Here is a 17,772-nt window from a genome sequence, read left to right as displayed (position 1 = left end):
ATAGAGTCACATTGCAGGGTGTAGGCTTTTCGAGCCCTATAAAGTTGATCCACAGAATACTGACATTTGCTTCAGACAGTTACTTGTTCTAGAGTGACCTTCGGTCCCGAGAGTACTTATTCGGTTTTGTGAAGCATAAGGTAATCAGTGTAAAGTGAGTAATACAAATATCTTGGGAGCACGCCTTGAATACCATAAATCAAATCTCTAGACGGGGCAGGCTGATAACACAATTTCTCATTGCCAAGCCCAGCCCTAGATTTGAAGGATTTTTGACAGCAATCAGCCCAGCTTAGCAGAAACACTGTACAAGAAATTTAGCCATGGTACCCCACAAATCAAACCCTTCACCACACAGAGGAAGCTGCATAACAAGGTTGGTGAAGATCCCACCTGCACTTTATGCGCCTTGGACAGCAACGAAAACATTGCACATATTTTGTTTTTTGGACGGTTTACAACAAGTCCAGAAGGAAATGGATCCGCCCGATCTGTAGAAACATAGGCGGTCATTCTGACCGCGGCGGTCGCCGCCCGCCAAGCGGTTCCCGCCTAAAGACCGCTCCGCGGTCAAAAGACCGTGGCGGCCATTCTGGCTTTCCCGCGGGGCCGGCGGGCGACCGCCAGAAGACCGCCGGCCGGCCCAGCGGGAAAGCCCCTTCAACAATGAAGCCGGCTAGGAATGGAGCCGGTGGAGTTGCAGGGGTGCGACGGGTGCAGTGGCACCCGTCGCAATTTTCACTGTCTGCAAAGCAGACAGTGAAAATCTTTGTGGGGCCCTGTTAGGGGGCCCCTGCACTGCCCATGCCAGTGCAGGGGCCCCCAAGTGCCCCACGGCACCCGTTCCCGCCATCCTGGTTCTGGCGGTGGACACCGCCAGAAACAGGCTGGCGGGAAGGCGGTCGGAATCCCCATGGCGGTGCTGCAAGCAGCGCCGCCATGGCGGATACCCTGGGCCAGCGGGAAACCGGCGGGAAACCGCGGGCTCCCCTTTTCTGACCGCGGCTTTACCACCGCGGTCAGAATCGCCCAGGAAGTACCGCCAGCCTGTTGGCGGTGCTTCCGCCGCCCTCCGAATGACCAGGGTCAGAATGACCTCCATAGTGCTTAGAAAACATCTAGAAGCTCTAGGAGAACTAAATTATGTTGCTACTCCCCATGTAGTCTTTGGCCTTAGCAGATATTTACCTGCAGCAGGCTTCCTTCGGGAAAAGAAGGGGTTGAAATTTTAATCTGTTATGAATTTCTAATTAATGTTTTTTTGAACAAGCTGCCCTATTTATGATAATTGAATTATGCATAAAATTGATCACATGTATGATTTCAGCTAATGTTTTATAAAACTGTATATATGTTTTTAATGGTTTTTAACCGAAATAAAAGCTGCTGAATCAGGAGTAATCTTCATTGTGACAAAAAAAATGTCTCTAGTAGTTTATATGTGTTTGTCACTGCAACACTTACATTAGCCACACATGTATTCTATTACAAGCATGAAGGAAGGTTGCTGCTAGTGTGTTTGTCATTTTCTTGTTTCTTCCAGTTTGAAGGTCTGATTGCAGGTTTGTAAGCAGGAAATTTATCCTGGTTCTAGATGCTCCTGCTGGTTAAGGAAATGGAGTTCCCGATCACTTGCGAGCGCTCCTGCAGGCTCTATTCTGGTATTAGTTTTCCATTTAGGTGAACTGACAATCAAAAATATCTCCTGACAATGCATTTTTCTGTTTAAAAAACACCAAGGAATTTCAATTATTTTAAGTCAAGGACATGACGCTATATTGTCATGGCTGCTCAATTGGCCCGCTGTTAACGCTGTTAAGCGTACGTCTGTCGCAGTTAGAGAACAATCTCTGATTCTGCCTGTCGCCAGATTTGCCCACAGGTGGTATGCCCTGTACAACTGTTACAACATGGTGGTAGGCCCTGTACAACATGATAGTGATAATATTAATACAGCAGTACATTGTGATACTACCAGTTAAATATCACAATGCGATGGTTCGAAGAAACGTATGCCTGATGCATGTAACAAAATGGACACACTCCGCACAAAGTTGGGAGAATTTAAAAACTAGACGTCAATAGTTGTCAATACTGTTATTCTTTTAACTTTTTTCTCCATTAGATCCGCCATTTCTACCCCTGGTTTCAGGTATGAAGGTACTGCCTGTACTATAGCTTCCACTCACTGCTCTTCTCCTAGTGCTACTGTGGCAAATTCCAGTGGCGAAGGGGAGTTGGATGGTACAGTGAGGCAATGCTGTGGGTCATGATCAGTAGAGTGTTTGTTGCACTTTGGCCTCAATGGTGGGAGCAGTGGATGAGGTGCATGATGATCCAAGACCTGCCCCAATCATGATGCTGCAAACTGGTAGCCGCCCATTAGCGCGAGGTCTTGCAGAAAATGTGAGAACATATGCTATTGCATCAGTGGGTATTTACCATCTTTCTTTAGGTCTGGCTTAGAAACAGATTGAGCTGTCTCGGTAGCCTGATGTAATTTAAAAAATGATAAGAAATATGTACATATGCAGATACTCAGTGTGACTTTGTGCTAGCACTCTGGGGCATTGGGGCAGGCTAGAGCACCCATTGGCTCTCCTGCACTGTGAGTAAGAGTAGTTTGATTGAACAAATTTGCACATCTGTCTAAAAAGAAGTGCAGTTCACTGCTACGTTTAGTGAGCCGTTTACTGAGCCAATATGTAACTTGGCAAATCATGTTTCCTTTCCATTCTTTATCTTTTCTAATTTGTTTAATCATCCTCGTGTGTTCAGGTTACATTAATTCAAAGGTGAAAGTTAATTTTCTTTGCACCACTAAGAGTCATATTTTCCAGTGATGTGCGTAAACATTATTAAGCCTTCATGGTTGGTTTAACATGTCAACAGCTTATATTCAAAGCCAATAGTTATTTTTTTGCACCACTAATAGTCATATCTCTGTGATTAGTGCATTAAAAAAAATCTATTCCTCTTGTGACTACACCAGGTTGCTAGGAAGCATCTCGTACAGTTCTATTAAAGTTGTATGTAATACTTATATTTTTTAAGCTTACACTTTTATTGCAAGTCTATTTCAAAAATTAAATATCGCACCATATTTTTAAGACCAGACTTATTGCTTGTGTTTTTTGGATCGACCTATAACTTACAGTTAAGTGAATGGAGCCAGATATTTAATGCTGTCTGACATTCTAGTTGAAAATCTTATTTTTGTAGGAAACAGAGTTAGTGACTAACCGTTTGAATATGTTATGAGCTCCTGCCAGTACAGTGATGGGTTCAAGTGTGGGCAACCTAGTGCATAGAGATCCTGATTGGTATTAGGTGTAAATTTGTGTTGAAGGAATTGTGGTCCATTGCTGTGGTTGTATCAGTTTGTGACACGTGTTGCTCTAAAGGTGATATGTCTTGGCACTGGCAGACAGTGAAAGGATTTGAGGGCTGGTGAGATGCAAGTCCTGGTGGGCAGGCTGGGGAGTTGCCTGGTTGCTGTGTTACTGATTTTCTATAGCTTGCGAAGTCAGTAGAAACTGGCTCCGAGGTATAGTCCTTTGGCATAGTTCAGATACACATGCCCTAAGAGGATGGTGGCTCGAACCTTTGAGGGACATCCAAGTAAGAGGAAGTTTGATGTATTCATCCTATGATGTAGAAACTTTCTTTGATAACATCATTTACTTTACTACAGAGGGGAGATCGGCGTCTATAATTATCCTTATATTATTTGCTTGAACAGAGGGATTTAGTGGCAACACTGAACAAAATGGTCGTCTCTGTTAAGTGAAGTATTACCCATTTGTGAGTATCTTAATTTTTGAGTTATTTAGCTTGAAATGGCTAGATGGCATCCAGTGATCAATCACAATGGGGACATTAGCGAATGGTTCTGGAGTCCAGATAAGAGGGCATTTCAAGATTTATTTAGGTTTGTACGTTATCAGTTTAGTTGTAGCAACTGAGGTTGGAGGAGTAGAAGAGGTGAGGTAAAGGGCTGGTTTGCACGCTGAAGAGAGGAGGGCGGTAGTTGAGCCTTGGGGGACACAGGCAATGGAGAAGAACAGTGTAAAGTAGAGTAGAAGGAAGATCGGGATAGCAGGGATTGGTCAGTGAGGAAGGAGGCAACCCAGTGCAGGGGATTTCCTTGTCCCGTTATATTGTTGCTCGTCTGTAGTAGCATAAGGTGTGTACATTTTAAAGGAAAAGGAGAGTTCTTCTAACCTGAGAGCAGCCCTCAATTTGAGTCAACGCTTGCAGATCATTCTTTGATCAGTGAGTTTCTATCTAGGAATAAATGTGGTTATTCATGTTCTGCTTCGCATAGTCTCTGCATTTTGATAGTTTCCCTAAAGCTATATATCCTATAGTCCTTTCTCCTTTGGTAGTAAATAACAACTCTGCCTGGATTTCGACCTTCCAGGGTGATAATGTTGGTGACATTATAGCAGAAGGCTCGGTGTTAGCACATTATGTAAATTTAAAATTACTGCTAGTAGTAGAAATAGTAACAGTGGGACATTCTCCTATGTCCTCTTATGGTTCTCTGCAATCAAGAAAACATTTTTGCAGCTATTGTACATTTTTAAGGCATGGAAATAAATATCACCATGTGGTAAAACATTCTAGTGTGATGACCTGAGTTTGCATGACCAAGCATGACCTTCTCTTTACAAAGAGATAACTGGTTATGTTTTTAGGTTTTATGAGGTAGGCCCAGAGCTGATCAGTTTTTGATGCTAAACACGTCCATTTGAAATGGTCTTATTTTGTATAACTGGTATGTGCATTTTTTCGCTGTCAAGCACTATATCAGCTTCTGAAATGGAAGGTATCTTACTGACAGCAGTATGCCCACATTACCACTGGTGGCAAAATAACTTCTGCCACAGCGAGTCAACGGGTGTTTCTCGTTTGGTCAGGTGTTAGAGGAGATGTGACCTACTAGCTAGAGCTACTGACTTTAACAACTGTGGATCCAGGTCCGAATCCCAGACTCACGATTTGACTTAACATTGTGTGATTTTGAGCAGATCACCAAATCTCTCAGTGCCTAAATAATGTGTAATGTAATTCCCTCGTGATGTACTTTGATCATTTCACACCACCACCTTAATGTACATAATATCCTCTGTTCCTGAGATGGGTTTGCATTATATAACCACATACATGCACTATATGTTTTAGGCAGGTTGAACGAAAGTATTCCAGAAGTCTGTCTGTAAATCAGTTGGGTCTCCAGCAACTGACATGCTGCAATTGAAGGACATTTTCTGGAAACTGCAAATATTTCTTCCTCGGTTGTGCTGTGAAAACTAAAAAACAAAATGTCAACGCTTTGATTGCTTTATAGACTTACCTGTTTTAGCATGAATCCTAGTAAGCAGAGTAATGCACCGAGGTGCGCCTCAAGATCAGATAAAAAGAACAGAAACAAACACACCGATGGACTGGGATAAGCTGAAAATCTAGCCAAGGCTGAGCACGGCGTGTGTGTACTACATGGTTCTAAATGGACATCGGTTGAACACAACAGAAAATAAGGCGATGGAATGAGTGATTGAACTGAATATCTCCCACTGGCAATTGCCAGTGCTGCACTCCAGTCTATCATGTTTTGCTCCCCGTACCTCTCTACACCGAGACCTGCCATGTGCAAATCAGTAATGGTCCAGCCCGACCTGTTAGCCCCCTCCAGATGGGAGCACAAGCAAACCCAGACCGTTTCCCACCTCAGTTGGATACCTGTTCCAGAACGGACTGTGCACTTATGGAACACATAGCCAGAACCCTGCTTCCATCAAAGCACATTTTTGTTGATGTGCTCCAGTCTCATGGCACCTTATCAGGAGAGCGTTGCTAGGGTCACCAGGGGAGAAGCAAGTACCATTTTGGAGCAGTGGTTTTCAAACTTTTTAATGCTGTGCCCTCCCAATAGGAAAATCAAAATAATCCCCCCCTTAGAATTTTTCACAATAATTTTATTAAATTGGCAATGTTTAACTATGTCCAGACTTGTTTAAACATTGCAGTTAAATTATGTTACCTTCTTAAAAATGACATTTTTTTTCTGCTTAAGACAAAGCATTGTTATCTGCATAATGCTTCTTTTGACCAGAAACACCCCCACAGGATCACTGGAGCCCCCCAGGTGGGGGCCCACCCCCGGTTTGAAGACCGTTGATTTAGAGAGTGCTGCCCAGAATAGAAGGTTAGCCATCTTCACCACAATCCTTGTGGTTGCATAGTTACATTTAGACACTTGAGGCAGAAGGGACTCGAGTAATCTGTACATAAGAAAACCGTCTATAAGAAGGGAGGCATGGGAGCCAGGATCTTATGTCACAAATCTTGGCCTGGAATTAATCCTCTTAAACACTAGCTGGCACACTTTTCAAAATGCTGCTAGATCTCACACCCTGAAATGGGGGAAGTAGAATCAAACACTGATGGAAGGACTAGTGATGGTTCAATTATACAGTGGTGTTTGCCACGCGTGCCACGGTCCTTCATGTACTGTCAGAGTGTAGAATGATTTTATTATGGGAATGTTGTCTCACACAATTCTTAGTTATTGGCATAACCATAATTTGCTGTTTCCCACATTTCCTATGTCTACACACTCACACAGATTTTCTCACAAAGTGGCCAAAACTTCCGCTCGTGGCGAATATTTCCTTGTAGTGCTAGTTACTCTGAAAATCAATGTATCATTTTCTTATGAGCTAATTTTAACACTGTTCAGAAGGGCCAGGAAAGTCTCAATTTTAACATTAAAACCCCCCTGCAGAAAACTTCGAAACTCTGGATGCAATTATTAGTTATTAATTAATATTAATAAAACGTATTATTAATGTTATTTCTTGGTATATAGCATTTCATACTGCACTGCTGCCATTTCTTAGTGTTGTAAAATAAATGTTACTGTTACCCAATTTCTAGTACTCAATTTTACAAGCTTGTTGGTGGGGGGAGGCTTCTGGGCCAGCATTGCTGTGATTCAGCCTTATGACCTGCTGAGACCAGTTTGTTCTGGTAGTAATCATAGTATCAGTCAAAAGTAGGGAAACTTTGTGAGGGAAAAACGTCACTGGTTCGCACATCCCTGGTGCAATCAGGGAAAACAGAAGTGACCCTGTCCCTGCTTTGTGGTTACATAAGAGTAGATAACCATCACTGTGGTACATTGGAATTGGTGCACTCCTGGCCCCGCCAGTGCAGCTGCTACACCAACGATCACAACACTCCTACAGTGAACTCTTTGTGTTTACAGTGGTGTGACAAGTTAGCCACAAAGCTGGAGTGCTCCCTGAGAAGTAAAATGCCTTTCAGAGGTACTTCGGAAACCCGTTGTCTCATGGAGTTCGTGAGATGGGACCAGTTCTATTGGGATTGTGGTATCAGGGAATGGAAGAGTGGAACCATGGGTCTACCACACACAACCCTTGAAAAAGACATCTCACATTAGCATCTGCCATATGCACTGACCTTCATGATTTTTGTATCTCAGAATATCAATGTTTTTGAAGCACTATATTTAGGAGTCAGTATTGCTGTACCTGGCCTTTTTGACATCCAAATGTATTCAGGGTGAAGAACAGACAATTCTCCATTAATAATGACTCTTTTTGTATGTTAGCCACGACCTTTTGATGTTTCTAACATTATACATATGTAGTTTATTTACTTATCTGGGTCTTCAGCCAACCCTCTTAATCCATTGGTCTGTTCTCGTGACATCCATATTTTTTTTAACTCTCACTAAAGCATACATCATGAAGCAGTGGGTCTGCCCAGTTCAATCATTGGCTAATTTCACTGTGAGTGATGGCCTTCTGCTCTTTCACAAAGAGATCGTCCACACGCAAAGTAGTTTCCTTCAGTGCCAGCCACTGTTACGGCAATGGGTGTTTTTGAGACAAACGAAAATTACCCTGCCCCTGCTTTGTGGTTAGATAATAAAATATAACCAGGACTGGCTTTACGGCGGTGCGGTCGCACTGACTGCTGACCTGGATTGAGGTGGGGTGCAGATCTTAGAAATAATTTACGAAACTTGCAATTTAAAATCACCTCCTGAAAAAGTTCCTTGTGCGTCCAGCCTTCAGGAAGCAAAATGTTGAGATAGCACTTGTGGTTAATGTTGCTGCTGGGGAGAGAAATAGGAGCTGTGTCTAGTGGCACCTTTCACTCGCCATAAAGTAGCGCAGAGCATTAATATGCCTGCTGTAGGGTGACCAGATTTTGAAAAGAAAAAAATAGGACAGGTCAGACATAAAAGTAGGACTAAAGCCTTTAGTCTCACTTTTATATCTGGCCTTTTCTGTAAATATGCGTGAGACACACGTGCGTGTACTTGCGTAGGCAGCAGCAGACAGGCAAAAACCAATAAAATAGATCTTCAATTATTTAAGACTGTAGAGCTGCATGTGAAAGAAGTGCATTACTTTCACGTCTGACTCGCAGGTTGACCTAACCTTTATCCCAAAAAACGGGACATTCATTTAAAATTAACAAAAGGTTCTCTGGTTTGCCTGACCTTTGTCCCAAAAACCGGGACATTTCGTTAAAATGAACAAAAGCATCGGGACACAGGGGATAGTATGAAAACCGGGACTGTCCTGGGAATAACTGACTGGGACGTCTGGTCACCCTAGCCCAGTGGTCTCCAAACTTTTTAATGCAGCGCCTCCCCAGTTGAAAAATAAAAATCATTGGACCCCCCTCAAAAATGTTCACAAATATTTTATAAAGATGGCAATGTTTAAATATGTCTAGAGTATTTAAACATTGCAGTTAAGTACTGTTACCTTTTAAAAAATGCAATAACATGTTTCTCCTTTTTAAAAAAAACACTGTTATCTGTGTAATGCTTCTTTTGGCCAGAGCCTGGTGCTACACCTGGGATCACTTGAGGCTCCCTATGGGGACCCGCCCCCCAGTTGGAAGACCCCTGTGTCTAGCCTGCTGCAAAGAACAGAATGATATTTTATGTGGTTAGCTGAGTGGATTAGTAAAACCAGCCTTTACAAGCACCTTATAATAAATGAATGTACAGGGAGTGCAGAATTATTAGGCAAGTTGTATTTTTGAGGATTAATTTTATTATTGAACAACAACCATGTTCTCAATGAACCCAAAAAACTCATTAATATCAAAACTGAATATTTTTGGAAGTAGTTTTTAGTTTGTTTTTAGTTTTAGCTGTGTTAGGGGGATATCTGTGTGTGCAGGTGACTATCACTGTGCATAATTATTAGGCAACTTAACAAAAAAAAATATATACCCATTTCAATTATTTATCATTACCAGTGAAACCAATATAACATCTCAGCATTCACAAATATACATTTCTGACATTCAAAAACAAAACAAAAACAAATCAGTGACCAATATAGCCACCTTTCTTTGCAAGGACACTCCAAAGCCTGCCATCCATGGATTCTGTCAGTGTTTTGATCTGTTCACCATCAGCATTGAGTGCAGCAGCAACCACAGCCTCCCAGACACTGTTCAGAGATGTGTACTGTTTTCCCTCCTTGTAAATCTCACATTTGATGATGGACCACAGGTTCTCAATGGGGTTCAGATCAGGTGAACAAGGAGGCCATGTCATTAGATTTCCTTCTTTTATACCCTTTCTTGCCAGCCACGCTGTGGAGTACTTGGACGCGTGTGATGGAGCATTGTCCTGCATGAAAATCATGTTTTTCTTGAAGGATGCAGACTTCTTCCTGTACCACTGCTTGAAGAAGGTGTCTTCCAGGAACTGGCAGTAGGACTGGGAGTTGAGCTTGACTCCATCCTCAACCCGAAAAGGCCCCACAAGCTCATCTTTGATGATACCAGCCCAAACCAGTACTCCACCTCCACCGTGCTGGCGTCTGAGTCGGACTGGAGCTCTCTGCCCTTTACCAATCCAGCCACGGGCCCATCCATATGGCCCATCAAGACTCACTCTCATTTCATCAGTCCATAAAACCTTAGAAAAATCAGTCTTGAGATATTTCTTGGCCCAGTCTTGACGTTTCAGCTTGTGTGTCTTGTTCAGTGGTGGTCGTCTTTCAGCCTTTCTTACCTTGGCCATGTCTCTGAGTATTGCACACCTTGTGCTTTTGGGCACTCCAGTGATGTTGCAGCTCTGAAATATGGCCAAACTGGTGGCAAGTGGCATCGTGGCAGCTGCACGCTTGACTTTTCTCAGTTCATGGGCAGTTATTTTGCGCCTTGGTTTTTCCACACGCTTCTTGCGACCCTGTTGACTATTTTGAATGAAACGCTTGATTGTTCGATGATCACGCTTCAGAAGCTTTGCAATTTTAAGAGTGCTGCATCCCTCTGCAAGATATCTCACTATTTTTGACTTTTCTGAGCCTGTCAAGTCCTTCTTTTGACCCATTTTGCCAAAGGAAAGGAAGTTGCCTAATAATTATGCACACCTGATATAGGGTGTTGATGTCATTAGACCACACCCCTTCTCATTACAGAGATGCACATCACCTAATATGCTTAATTGGTAGTAGGCTTTCGAGCCTATACAGCTTGGAGTAAGACAACATGCATAAAGAGGATGATGTGGTCAAAACACTCATTTGCCTAATAATTCTGCACTCCCTGTATAGGAAAGGGGGCTATGGAGAGATGAGGGGCACAATCCAAGGAGGTGGTCATGGGTTTGGGGGCGCCAAAACAGACTGTCACACAGGGCGCCCACAGTGCTAAAGCCGGCCCAGAATATAACCATAATGTATTGTCTCGGCAGTGCTTGTTTTCTATAATTGTTCAATGGCACTTCAGACATTCCTGACGGTAGCAATAAAAGTTAGCTTGACACAATTAATAGCAGCCCTTTACATACCTTTTGAAAGATGGAAGACTGCCTTTCTTGGGTCCCATCTCATTATTCCCAAACACAGCATTCGTCAATTCAGACGTTTCCTTCTGTGAGCTATCCTGAAGACTAGCAAGAAAGCTCTCTACTCTGTCCTCGCACGACTGCCGCCATCTTAACACTGCTTTACTACGTCAAAAGTCTTGCGACAACTCGTTCATCATACCTTGGATGGCACACGACTGGATGCCTATTTTAATGCACACTTAAAAAATGTGCGAACCCCTCTGGTAACATTTCTGCTTAAACGTTGCAACTACATACAACAGGCGATACAATTAATTAACCAATTAAATGATGCTCGATTTGCCAGTTCGGCCAGTGCCAGGAAATTAACTTGTGACCTGCAGATCACCGTATGTTTCAGCAGCGAGAGTTGAACTCGCTGGCAGCCCAGTTGTACACTATGGCTTCTACGATCTGGTGATGCAGTCAGTTCCCCGACATAACGGGTCCAAGGAAGTGAGCGCTTCGAGCACCGACCACTAGGCCACATTCGTGTGCGTTTTAAAAACGAGGAGCGGCGTGAGACGCACCTTGTGCCCGGCCGAGCCGTGTGCCGCTCCATAGAGTTGGTTTAGCGTCCGCCGTCCTTAAAGAAATGGCATGGATCTCAGTGTGGCATTAGGAAGGCAGCTGGACGCTCCCGCCGGCGTGTCTTGCGTACACATAAAAATATTCTTCCCAAAAACGGGGCTGTTACAAAAGTTATTTATAAATCCGACCTGTCAGTCGAAGAGTTCCTTGGCCGGTGCTGTGAAACCCGAGGACACAATGAAGGCGCTTCATGCGGCCGCCGCGGTGCTGCTCCGCGGCTCAGCATCCGTCTGCGGCCCTAAATATATCTGGAAATGTATGATTTCAGACGGGAGGTTCTGCGAGCTCGCTCTGCCAGGTGGCTGTCAAATGGGCAAGTCCGGCAGGCCACTCTGTGTTTAAATAAATACGAGCAAATCTAAATATTATGTATGTGCCCTGACACTCTGGCTTGGGCGGATACCTACAAACCTGGAGCGCCAGTACAAACAGAAGCCCTCTCATGCGCGCGCAAACTGCCATATGAAAGGTTACGGCGCAGTTTATGTCGCCCGCTGCAAATGACCTCTTAGCAGTAATTGTCTGTCTAGTGGTGCCCATATGTAGTTACTTTTGGTGTAAGTCCAAACTCGCTTTGAGTATGTGGGTGGCTGAAAAGACACTGCTGTTACATCTGCATGAGTGAACTCTTATAGCGCCTGGTAAACTGCGTCTGGGCACTTGAGTTCAGGGATTCAATACGCGATTAATGGAGTGAGCGTGGCGTGCAGAGGCCTGGGCTCTCCCTGCCCAGCGTGATAGATTTAGGTCGGGCAAGAAGCCTATAGGGTAAGTTAGTCACATTTTTAGCCAATCTGTCCACCGTGCTGCCAGGCAGCTCCTGCCACCCAGCTCCTGCAACCCAGCTCCTGCCACCCTTAATAGTGCCAGTCATGTCAAACCAAGTCTCTGTCCATTGGTGCCCGGTCTGAGACTGGCCACTAAATTCAGCAAGGGCTTGTCTAGCACTTTTTTTTTATTTAGAGCAACGTTGAAGCCTTCTCTAACCCATTACAGGCCACCAGGGCAGTCCTCTCCCTTTTACATTAGTGCACCCCACCCACTATTATCAATTGATCTGGCCTCAATTCTGCTACTTTATCTTTTCTAGGATCAGATACAGGGCGGTATTAACAAAGGGACCCGAAAGCATGCCTCTATTATGTACTCGTTTTTTGACGCTCTGGATGCCTTTAGTATTAGAAGGAACTTTGGACGCTTATCTTGGTAATTCTGTTATACACACTGTGTAAGTGCACAGTACCTTTAAGTGCAAATTGACATTAGAAAGAAAAGCTGTTGCACATTTTTGCAGTGTCAGCTTGCAGCTAATTTCTATGGAGGCACATGCAGGGTCATACATGTATTCTGGATATAATCTATCAGAAAAAAGACATGTTGCATTGTAAGTAGATAAATAGTCCCCTCTAGTTCTTTCTCAACTTGCTCTTCTGGATGAATTTTAGGACACACTCCCTCATTCCCTTAAACAGGATAGAGGCGTTTTCAGTTTCACTCAGCCTTTCACAGGATGGGGTGTTTTCCATGACACAGTCTTTCACAGGATAGGATGTTTCCGTAGACATAGACCTTCATGGGGTCAGGTGCTTTCTAGTCAAAACCTTTCAAAGGGTGAGCGTTTTCTTGGAAACAAGGTTTAATTGGATGGGGTGTTTTCCTGAAAAGAGTATTTTACAGGATATAGACCCTCATTACGACCCTGGCGGACGGCAGTATTTTGGAGAAAAGTACGGCCAACAGGCTGGCGGTACTCCTCCCCAAAATATGACATTGGCGGTTTGGCTAAAGCCAAACCGCCAATGTACCACCTAGTCTGCCAGGGCGGTATTAGCCCCCGGGCTGGAGACTCCAGCCAGGCGGCCGTCACTGTCCCACCCACGGGATTATGACTCCCCCTACCAGCATGGTTTTCATGGCTTCCTTACCGCCACGAAAACCATGGCGGTAGGCACTATCCGTGACAGGGAATCCCTTCCTTGTCACTGATAGGGGTCCCACCTCTCCCCTCCCCGAGTCCTCCCCCACACTCCCCCTTCCACTCCAGACCCCCCGACAGACAGGCATATTCACGCACCATCATACACACGCATAAACACACTCATACCCACATTCACCCACACATGCACACATCCGTTTACACACACATCCACACACATACATACAAGCACCCACGCATTCACACAACCATGCATGCACACACGCATTCCAAACGCCACACACCCGCATGCACGCACACACAAACATACACCCACACAACACCTCCCACCCACCTCCCCCATCGGAGCACCCAACTTACCTGACTGCAGGGGGTCCTCCGTCTGGAGACAGTACAGGGTGCTGCTGCCAGCAGCAGCGTCCGCACCTTACCGTCGTCCGCCGCCATGGCCGCAGCTGGAATTCTTCCATCCTTCTGGCGGAATTCCGGCTACGGTCATAATATAACAGACGGCAGGTAGCTGCAGCGACAGTATTTTGGCGGTCGTCGCTGCAGCGGTAGGCGGTGAATACCGCCAATGTCATAATGAGGGCCATAGTGTTTTCCCAGTCATAGGCTTTCAGAAGATCAGGTTTTGTTTCCTGAACACAGTCTTGACAAAATAAGATGCTTCTTTTAAAAACAGACTTTCACATGACTGGGTGTATTCTTGACCCAGGATTTAATAGGACGGGGTGTTTCCCAGACATAGACTTTAATAGAATGGGGTGTTTCCATGACAAATTTTCATAGGATGGGGTGTTTCCTTGACACACAATTTCATAAGATGAGGTGTTTCCTTGACACAGGTTTTCACAGAATGATACGTTTTCTTGATATAGACTGTGATATGATGGGGTCTTTCCTTGACGCATACTTTCATAGTGTGGGGTATTTTCTAGGACACAGTTTATCCCAGCTTCTGCCAAGACGTGTGTATTCCTCCATAGGCACACTTTCTCCCAACCCCTGCCAGGACTATGTTATGGAGATAAGGATGTTTACAAGAATACAGTTTCTGTCGGCTTCTATGAAGTAAAGAGTGTTTTCCCTGACACAAACTGTCTGAAGGTTGTTTCCCTACATCCAGTTTCTGGCAGTCTCTGACAGACTAGAAGGGGTTTGCAGGACACAGGTTCTCAAAGTCTCTACTAGGACAGGAGTGGGTTCCAAGACATGTTTTTTCTCAAACTCAAGTAGATTGAAGGAATTTATGGAATAGATAGGCCTTATTAAGACTATCTCCCGTGACACAGCTTTCATACTCTCTGCTATAAGTGAAGTATTTTAATGGGTGTAGCTTCCCCCTCCTGGTGTAAAGGTGGGCGTGTTTTTGTAGATACAATATGTACCAGCCTGTGCTAAAAAAGCTAGTTTTCTAGACTAGGGTTCTATGAAACCTTGTAAGTATAAGGAAATTGTCCTAGGTACATTGTCTCCCTGCCTTGGTTGAATAGGAGCATTTTGCTAGAACATTTTTCTACCACCTCTCCCTAGTTTAAGTGTGTGATCATTGGCACACGTCTTGGCCGTGTCTGCAGGTGTAGATGCTTCCAACCTTAACTAGAATGTCCTTGATGTTTCCACCCTTGCTTCTACTAGTGAAGATTTGTTTTCCTGCACATAGAGTCTCACATCGTTTTATCTCCTGCACACAGCGGGCCAGCCTTATATAAAAATGATAGATTTCCTCAGAGGCTTAGAAGTTTCCAATGATTCACAGACTTGTCAGATACACGCAAGGGGATGTATATGATGTTCTTGTCTTTCCTGTCGCACACCTACCTTCCCTAGCCCTAGGTGAATGAATTCCACACTGTGGAAAAGCGACGCGCAAAGTGTTAGGAGACTGGTGACAATTCACAAACATACTTTTTTTACATTGGTTCCTTTAAATCAAATACATGTTTCCTCGTGAGCCCTTCTCTTTCTCTAAGCTGTGGAAGCAATAGGCTGCTGTATCTATCTGTTGTCCCACACTTCATGCATGGCTCATGCCTGGTTCATTCAGGCACCATCAGTCATGCAGATTTTGTTGGAGTGGCATGCCACATGCGTGTGACTGAGCACATACCACTCGGCCAGTGTTCATCTGAGTTTGCACCCTGTTTGCCTGGGCACCCTCGTGACTGGTTTTGGAACACCCAGTTATTTTTCTCTGGGTGTCATTCATGAACTTGAAAGATTTGAAAACTTTGTGTGCTTTGGGCGGTTCTAAATGACGCTTGTGTGTGTACAGCTACACCTGTCCACTCTGTGAATTCGGCCAGAGGATTGTAAGCAAAGTGTGGCTCTTTCCTGACTTCGCCGCAGAAAAATCCTCCTAAACTGTGCCATCTTCCTCCCAAACGTCTGCTCGGAAAGAAGTTTCATCAGAGGCTTTCACACCTGCTAAGTTTATGTTTTCCCGCGCAAAGCCCGCTCGTAAGATTTAATGATTCCAAGCACAGGCCGGGATCAGGTCACAAGTGCTGGTAATGCCACATTAAACAAGGCACTTCAGTGCCTGTCCGCGACTGGCAGAGCCACGCTCGCGGGTTTCAAGCCAGCCTGCTGCTGTGGTGAAGGCTCCGTGGTGGTGGGATGGAGAGTGGGGGCTTTGAGGAGTGCAGATCATCATTGTGAACGCGCCCTCTCTGTTTTCTCTTCAGATGCATTATTCTAAACTTGGGAATACGAAAACACTGACTTTTTCATCGGGTTGTTAATTTCCTACATGCAGTGAGTATGTGGTGAATTATTTTAGAATTATGCACCGTCTGTAGGTATTTTTTTTTTTTTAAAGGGAGCCCACCCTTTACCTAATTTCCACTCATTTAACACAAACAGCTCCTCCTCAGGGCTCCAGCTGCCCTTTCACTCTACATCACTCTTTTCCACCTCACATTTCAGCAGGTCCATTTGTGAGACCTCAATGTTGTTCACTACTAAACTGTGCCTTGCAGAAACGTTGAAGTTATTAGCTTAATGCTTTTGCAGTTTTAAGCTTTCTCAGCTGATGAATTGACTGAGTATGTTTATTTTCTGTTGCCCATTCCAGTTAATGCCCAGCCTACTACACCTTTTCAGTTACCCCGTGCCTGGGGGAGTAAAGAGTACCAATACCAGGAGAACAAGACCTGACAAAGTCAATAGCTTGGGGTTCAGTACATTAAAATGTCTTTAGCAAGGTTTGTAAGCATGTATACAAACAGAATGTGCAGCAGCGGTGGGAGCATCCTCACACAGACATTATCTTATTTTATAATGTAGAGATTTTCATTTCGCATGTTTCCCCTGTAAGTTGGCCTTGCATCCATGTCAACATTCAACTACCTCCAAGCCCTAGGATCAGGAATCCCTTCATAGACCAGAGTCTGTTTTCTGGTGTTTCAGTTGGATAATCAGTTCTGTGGGTGTGCACCATATGGTGCTTTACTGTGCTTGTTGTTTGTACGCATGGTAGGGTGGTTAGTGGGTGTCGCTTGAAGCTTAAGGGCTTTACCAATACTGATAGAATCAGTCTTCGAAACTGTTATGTTTATTGTCCAACTTGAAGGTATATGGTTAGGATCAATAGTATCCCTTAAACCAGGCTGCCTGGAAGGCTTGAGTGGGTGTTGGTTTGTGTGTTATGCGTCATTGTGGAGTGGTATATTGTTAGTGGAGAGTGGGGCTATGTGCTTTCTATGGTGCCTTTGGGCTGCGTTGGTTGTATGTTCAGTCTTCTGATATGTTCTGCTCAATCTTGGGTTTTGTTAAAGTTGTGTACAAAGGCACATCTAAATACCAATCACATCTTCCCTGCTCTTCGGCCGCGTGTACAGCTCTGTCTGGTGTGTTTTGTTGTGTTATTTGTTTATTATAAGGTCTGTTTTGAGTTTGTTAATACTGAAATATATGGAATATATGGAATGTCTGATCTCATTTGGACTGTGTGAAAGCCCCGTCTGGTTTGTTATGCTGAATGTTAGAAGAGTCTTTGTGCTTGGAGCAGAGAGCTGTTGTAAACATGATACCAGACAAGTGTGCTGTGACTATACTGTGGAGAATGAATTAGCAGTGTTATCTCTAATGTTTGCTGTTGAAACAACGTGTGTGCCACTGACTGTTACCTTTGCCAGACGTGGACGTCAGAGATCCAAGTGTGCGTGCCACTAAAGGATACCAGAATGATCTGGTAACACGCTGTATAGGACAAAAAAGGTGTGTGCCACTGCGGATACCAGGTCCCTCCAGTAACATGCTGCATATTATTATAATGTGCGTGCCACCGAATACTTACACACACGCACAAATGAACATGGCAAGTTGCGGCACTGGAAATATG

The sequence above is a fragment of the Pleurodeles waltl genome, chromosome 4_1, assembly GCF_031143425.1.
Source record: "Pleurodeles waltl isolate 20211129_DDA chromosome 4_1, aPleWal1.hap1.20221129, whole genome shotgun sequence".
Taxonomy (NCBI): domain Eukaryota; kingdom Metazoa; phylum Chordata; class Amphibia; order Caudata; family Salamandridae; genus Pleurodeles; species Pleurodeles waltl.
This window is presented reverse-complemented; position numbering follows the sequence as displayed.